Source organism: Eumetopias jubatus, unplaced genomic scaffold (assembly GCF_037043125.1).
Source record: "Eumetopias jubatus isolate StellerSeaLion01/CBP00866 unplaced genomic scaffold, mEumJub1_p1.0 scaffold_32, whole genome shotgun sequence".
Lineage (NCBI taxonomy): Eukaryota > Metazoa > Chordata > Mammalia > Carnivora > Otariidae > Eumetopias > Eumetopias jubatus.
The window spans coordinates 1399072-1405675 of NW_028274838.1; the positions used below are offsets into that span (position 1 = coordinate 1399072).

Below are 6604 nucleotides of genomic sequence, written 5' to 3' on the forward strand. Positions count from 1 at the left end.
AAGCAAAGATAGGGCACCAGCTGGCTGGAGATTCCTAGAGGAAGTGAAGGCTGCAGGACCCATGGAAGCTGCTGGCAAGATCTGGATGGATCTTAGGTAGGCTTGGTCCCCTGGGTGGGCTCTAAGCACTAAGCTTTAGGTTAACATCCAAAGGTTCCCTTTGATGCTCCCTCCTGCAGTGGCACTGAGGCTCCCCCCGTGGAAGCTCAGCATAGGGAAAAGAACCTGTGCTGCTATTCACCTTCTTCTGAGTCGAAATGGAACACTTGGTCTGCGTTTAGGGGAATCTGCCCTTTTCTGGCCCTCTATGTAGGGCCAGCTCCTGGGTGCTGAACCATCCCTGCAGGAGGCTAGAAGAGGCACTCTGGTCCTTCACATTGGAGCTGGGCTTGCAAAGAAGGGTTCCTGCTAATCCATATTTCCCTGGCCCTGGCTGAGCATCCTGGTCCAAGATCAGGGGCTGCAGTGGCCTAAAATAGGGACTTCCTACATGTCACTGCTCCTCTCTGGAAAGTCCAAAGGCGGCCCATGGTAGTGGTGGGGGGAGGGGAGGGCATAGAAACCTATACTCTGTCAAAACATCATCCACAGTGAAGATTTAAAAACAATGTTAGAGGACAGATCTCATATTATGTAGTCGGTGGTGCAGTAACAGCTCTGCGAGGTGAAAGAGGGTAGCTACGCTAGTAGTCAGCCTAACATAATTTATAGAGTCGTCCAATCCCTGTGTTGCCATGTGAAACTGATCTCACATGGGGAATCAGTTATGACTCAATTGTTTAAAAACCTGAAGGTGAGGGGAAAACATTTGAACACGAAGCAATAAAACTATAGTTGACTGGGGAACAACATGGCTTTGAATTTTAGTGAACAATGTCGGTCCACTCATGGGTTGATTATTTTTTTTTTTTTACAAATACAGTCTAGTACAAATGTAGAAATACATTTTCTCTTCCTTATGATTTTCTCAATGATATTTTCACTCTAACTCACTGTATCAAAAGAATAAAGTACATAATTCAAGTAACACACAAAATATGTATTAATCAACCATTTTTGTTATCTGTAAGACTTCAGTAGGCTATTAGTAGCTATGTTTTCTGGGACTCAAATGTTATACAAAGATTTTCAATTGTGGGACTCTGTACCCCTAACCCCCAGGTTCTTCAAGGGACAATTTGTATCTGGATTTGCAAATGACATACTCCTGTATACAGAAAAATACCAAATACACACACACAGAAACCACGACTATTAGAGTCCATAACCTATTTCAGCAGAGTTGCAGCGTACAAGGCAGACAAATCAGGTGTTTCTATAACCTAGGAATGGACACCGGGAAAGTCAATTAAGAAAACGATTCCATGGACAACAGCACCCACCCGAATGGTATCGAAGAATAATTGAGTCAAGGAGGCACAAAACCTGTACACTGAAAACTACACAATATTGCTGCAAGAGATTAAGGAAGACCTCAACAAGTGGAAAGACATCCTGTGTTCATGGATTGGAATGGTTAAGGTGGTTCAGAAGGCAACAGCAGGATCTGCAGATTCTTTTGGATTCCTATTGAACGTTTTTCTTCTGCCTTCCCTAATCACCATCAGCCCCTTGCAGTACATTTCCTTTCAGACATTGTGGTTTTCATCTCTTCATGTGAGATTGGGTCCTTTTTTTTTTTTTTTTTAACATTTTCCATGTATCTGCTGAATGTTTTCACCAATGGGATGCAGTTAGAACAAATGCTTTCTTGTGCTCTGGTGATTCCCATCTTGCTGTCAGCTCTGGGTCATTTTCAGATGAGTGATCCATCTCTTCAGGAGGGCTCATTTCCCCCCTTTGTCTGCATACCTCAAACTGTTGGATGGAACGCCAGACACTGTGAATGTTACCTTGCTGTTTGCTGGATATTTTTGTGTTTTCTATAATATTGAGCTTTGTTCAGGGATGCACTGAATTTACTTGGAAACATTTCTGCTGTTGCTTCAATGCATAGTTCAGTGGCCCAGAGCAGGGCTCCGTGGAGGACTCACCATGAGTTCCAGGTACTGTAGCAAGCCCTCCCCCTGTCTTCCACCCTATTCGTCACAAATTAAGAGGGTTACTTTTGCTTAGTCTATCTGTTGGACACAGGCACTATTCCCAGCACCGTGTGAGCACCAGGCCCTGTGCAAAGGATTACCCCCTGACTTGCTGTCCATGCCTCCCCAGGGCCCCTCCACAGCTCTGGCTAGGTGACTTCCTGCAGCTCTGTCCTCCCTGAGACTCAGTCCTGGGTTCTCTCAGATCAGTGTCCTCAATTCCAGGAGCTCCATGGGGCTCCTATTTAAGTTCCCCTCCCCCCAGTGCCTTGCTTGGAAACTCTCTAGAGCCAGTACCTCTGAGCAGCTCTAGGGCTCTGCTCACCATTGTGTTGCCATGTGTCCGGGATGGCTGTCCCCTTTGCCTGATGCCCAGGATCTTGGAAATCTCCACTTCGCGCATCTTGTGTGACGCTGTTGCTCTTTTGTTTAATTGTTTCTGGCAGAAGAGTAACCCGTTGCTGAGTCCCAGTTGGTGTGGCTCCCCTAAGTGAAAATGAAAGTTGGAAGACCCTCAGTTGTAGATTCTGAATAGAGGCCTTTAGGGAGTAGAGAAAAAAACACCAGCTCTGGTGAAAGCCTGAAGCCAGAAACCCCTTCAAGCTCAGTTTGACAAAGCAATGCAGGTACATCAGTAGGGACAGTTTTGGCTTGAGCCCAAGAGCTGCAGAAGGCCCACGGCCCTTTGTCCTAGAGCTAACCTGCTGTTTGGGAAAGGTCTGTGGTGCCAAACCCAGCGGGTTCTTTGTGAGTAGACAGAGGTGCCTCTTTAAAAGCCTGTCAGGGGGCATCTGGCTGGCTCAGTCAGGAGAGCAGGGGAGTCTCCATCTGGCTTCATGAGCCCTATCCCTACTTTGGGTGTAGGGATTACTTCAACAAATAAACTTACAATAAATAAACAGTACATCAAGCCGGACCCTCTCTAGTCTCGGAAGGGTCCTCTGGAGCAAGGCTATACTAGCTAGGCTACCAAGTGGCCTAATCAAGGATACGGAGTCTGGGGATTGGGTGAGGCTTTGCAGGGTGCCTGGGGGGATAGGTGGGGAGGGGAGGGAGGAAGGAGAAGGGATGCAAACCCCTGTTCCCTGGGGAATGAAAAGAAAGCACCTTTGCTGGATCAGGGACTGCAAACCACATACTGAAATATAAGCAGAGAAATTGCTCTGCGAAAAACAGAAAAAACCCCGACAGCCAAGGTGGGATGTATGACCAGTGGACAGAAACTGTCCTGCATGCTTTTGATTGAGAAACAGCCAAACCCAGATTCTCAAGAAAGCAGCCCTTAAAAGCAGAGGTGTTTTATTCAGGGTCCTGGTGTCCCCTGAGTGAGCTTCCTCTTCAGCCCATGTCATCAGCCAAAGTCATGGAAAAGACAAAACAAACAAACAGAAAAATGAATAAGAAAACAAAGGCTATTCTTAAACAACCAACAACAGGTGAAAGAGCAAAAGCAGCCCCCCACTGCCACTGCCACAAATAATGCAGAGGAGTTGTCCATACTCGGGGAAATCGCGGGGGTCAGCATGTCCCTGGTATGATGGAAGGGCCTCCCCTGGGAAAACCACCTGCTTGATCCCGGCGTCTCCCCTGCCGGGTAAGTGTGACTCGCTCCGCCTCCGCCCCACACCAGTCTCACCCGCCTTCCACCGGACACACAGGCTCACTCGCCTAGGCGCACCCCAACACCCTCGGCACCCACTCCTGTCGCAAGCATCCTCACCCTCCACACGACGCTTCCGAATAGGATGGACGCAACAGCGCTGCTACCTCCTCAGCCCCGCGAATTCTAAGTTGCAGAACCCCACCGCCGTGTTGCCTGGTTTGCATCACACAAGCCCAGTCCCTGAAGTCAAGGGCTTCGCCTCAGTCCCCAACCCCACCCCATCTCCCGGCCCCCCAGCTCCCCTCCCAACTTGGATTTCAGTACTGGTGTTCCTCCTTCTCCTCCTCCAGTCCCCCTTCCCCTTCGCCCTTCCCGTGCCCTGGCTTCCTTCCTCACCTGCCCAGTCTCCTCTGTCTCCTGAATTGGTTACCACTCTTTCCTCTCCCTGCAGCTATGGCCCCCCAAACCCTACACAACCCCCCCACCCAGCCCAGGGAAGGCTGTGCCAGCCAGAGAGAAACATGAGGGAGGACTTTCCAACAGCCCACGAAGAGCAGATACAACTCTGTCTCTTGCTCTCTCTAGCTCTCTCTCTCTTTCTCTTCAGACCCTGGTTGGAGGACACCGAGTGCCATGGCTGCACCTGTACAGTTCAAACCAGTCCCCACAGCCTCCCCCAGGCCTGGACACTGCGGGGGGGAGGGGAGGACCAAAAGTCCGCAACCCCTGGGCCCTCGGGCTGACACCAGCCCACAACACTCCACACGCTGAACACATCCCAGGGCCTGCTTCTTCCCCAGGCGGGCTCCTAGGACAGGGACGGCGCGCCCCCTCGTGGCCGCGCGGGGAGGCGCCCAAGGATCCCGCTGTTGAGGGCAGGGCCAAAGGGGACCACTGCTTCTGCTCCCTTAGACCAGGCTCAGAGTTCTCAGCAGGGGGTTAGTGGGGTCCCAGGCTCCCCACTCTGCCACCGCCTGCCCTCCCTCCACCGCTGGGCGCTTCCCCCTGGAGGGGATTTCTGCAGTCAGGTCGGCCTTTGGAGGGAAAATAGCCAGGTCTGGAAAACTAAACAGACTACTTTGAAGAGATTTGGGCAATTGTATGGTCATGGATGGAGCGCCCTAGGGTTCTGATTTGCCTTGTCTTGATTGCGCCTTGAGGTAGCGGTTTACTTTTCCCGGAATGTTTAAATTAGAAAAGATTGGAGGGTGGAGAGGGGGCGTCCAACTTTAGTTGTCACCTGAGATCAATAGTGTGCTGCTGGGTAGAATAATGCCCCCTCCCTAGGAGCTGCCCAGACTAATGCCAGGAACCTGTGCACATGTTCCATCCTGCAGCAAAAGGGACCCTGCACAGGTGCTTATGTTAAGGACCTTGAGATGGGGAGATGATCCTGGATTATCCAGGCGGCGCCCTGCAATGACAAGGGGGTCTTAAAACACAAAGAGGCAGAGAAGAGGTCAGAAGGAGGCTGTGTGAGGAGGACTCTGCCTGCTGGGGCTGGGGCTGGGGCTGAGCATGGAGGAGGGGCCTCTAGGAGCTGGAACAGGCAAAGAGACACACTGCCTGCTTAACCTAAAAAATAGAAAGCGCCAGGTATTTTACCAGCCAAATTGGGATTCCTGGGGAATAAAAGGGAAAGGTGATGTGGGACAAACCAGCTGGTCTGAGGAAAGTCACCTAACCAGAGCTGTGCAGGGTCCCTGGTGTGGCTTGCAGTGAGGTCCTGCTCAGGGCCTCCATGGGAGGAAAGGCCAGCAAGTCAGGGGGCAATCATTTGAAAGCAGTAGAGGGAACAGGGCCTGGAGCTCTCCCAGGCAAAATGACCCCTAATCAGGAGCCAGATCCGTCATCGGAAAATAATCCAGAGCTGACACATGTGAGAACCGCCAGAGAAGGATATGAAAGCTTTTAGTATAAGTTTTCCATCAGTTGTAAATGTTAAACCGAGAATTAGAAAATATAAACAACACCCTCTCTATCTTTAAGAGATGAAAACTACAACGTCTGAAAGGAAATATACTACAAGGTATTGACAGAATTTAGAAAATGCAGAAGAAAAATTTTTGATAGAATTGTATTGACTCTGTAGATCTATTTGCGTAGTATTGCCATATGAACTATATTAAATCTTCCAATGCATGCATACAGTTGTTTTTTTTCCCCCATTTGGTCTTTCATCTCTCGCAGAACCATTGCTTCTTATGCTTTTCAGTGAACAAGTCTTGCTCTCCTTGAATGAATTTACACCTGACACTTTTACTGTGTTGTGTGCCATTGTAAATAGAATTGCTTTCTAAATTTCCTTCTCAGATTGTTCATTGCTAGTGCATAGAAACACAACTGATTTTGTATATATGGTACCCTGCAACTTTACGGAATGAGTCTATGGACTCTAATATTTTTGTGTGTGGATGATTTGAGGTTTTTCTATCTTTAGGAGCATGTCCTCTGTAAATAGAGATACAGGTTGACCCTTGACCAATGCGGAGTAAGGATGGTGACTCTCAAGATCAAAAACCTGTGTATAGAGGCGCCGTGAGGGGCGGTAGCAGCGGCGGTGGTGGTGATAGTGGCGGTAGCTGTGAGGGGGTTCCAGGAAGATGGTGCTGATTAAGGAATTCTGTGTGGTTTTGCCATGTTCTGTTCAGGAGCAAAGTTCCTGCATTCGTCAGGATGATTGCTCCGGAGGGCTCCTTGGTGTTTCACGAGAAAGCCTGGAACGCATACCCCTACTGTAGAACAAACCATTATGCCTCAGTTGTAACGAATGTATATATGAAAGATGATTTCTTCATTAAAATTGAAACATGGCACAAACCAGACTTGGGAACATTAGAAAATGTACACGGTTTAGATCCGAACACATGGAAAACTGTTGAAATTGTCCGCATAGATATTGCAGATCGAAGTCAAGTTG

At 49.0% G+C, this 6604-nt stretch overlaps 1 non-coding gene across 1 annotated transcript; it reads right to left on the reverse strand.

Moving 5' to 3' along the window:
• Window positions 1-3520: 3520 nt before the first annotated feature.
• On the reverse strand, window positions 3521-3683 carry LOC148161969 (U1 spliceosomal RNA). Its single transcript, XR_015767243.1, has one exon. It is a non-coding gene; the product is annotated as a U1 spliceosomal RNA (small nuclear RNA).
• Between the last annotated feature and the right edge of the window lie 2921 nt (window positions 3684-6604).